Here is a 685-nt window from a genome sequence, read left to right as displayed (position 1 = left end):
GCCAAGGGTGGGTCTACTGACTTTGGCCACTAGGCCGCACTGCCATCCCGAGAAGGGCAGCCCAAGTGACTCAGGCTGTTGGGCCGCGGTCCCTCACCCAAGGGCTGCTGCACTGATCCCGACCATTAGGCGATGCTGCCCTAGGAGCCCGGACTGCTGTGGTGGCTAGGGAGACTAGGCCAGTTGGGCCGCTCCAGATCTACTTCAATTCCTTCTCAACCTGATACCACCCTGACGGGGTGGACCTATCCTGTGACAGGGTGACTTAATTACAGTCTATAATATCTTACATGAGGGACTCCTATTATCTAATGGGCTCTTCTGTCTAGCAGAGAAAGGTGTCACTTGATCCAATGGCTAGAAACTGAAGCTAGACACTTTCAGACTGGAAATACGGCGTACATTTTTAATGGTGAGATAATTAACCATTAGAGCCATTTACCAAGGGCCGAGGCAGATTCTGACGATTTTTCAATCAGGATTGGTATGTTTTTCTAAAAGCTCTGCTCTGGGAATTATTCTGGGCAAGGTCTCTGGCCTGTGTCATACCGACCGGAGGTCAGACTAGATGATGGCAAGAATCCGGTCTGGCCTTGGAATCTAGGAATCCCCTGAATCTGCTTCAGTCACTACATATGGCTCCTTTGTGTGCCCACCATCTGACTTTCGCCCTCTGTTGCAGAGT

The sequence above is a fragment of the Lepidochelys kempii genome, chromosome 20, assembly GCF_965140285.1.
Source record: "Lepidochelys kempii isolate rLepKem1 chromosome 20, rLepKem1.hap1, whole genome shotgun sequence".
In the NCBI taxonomy this organism is placed as follows: Eukaryota; Metazoa; Chordata; order Testudines; family Cheloniidae; genus Lepidochelys; species Lepidochelys kempii.
Note: the sequence above shows the minus strand (reverse complement) of the source record.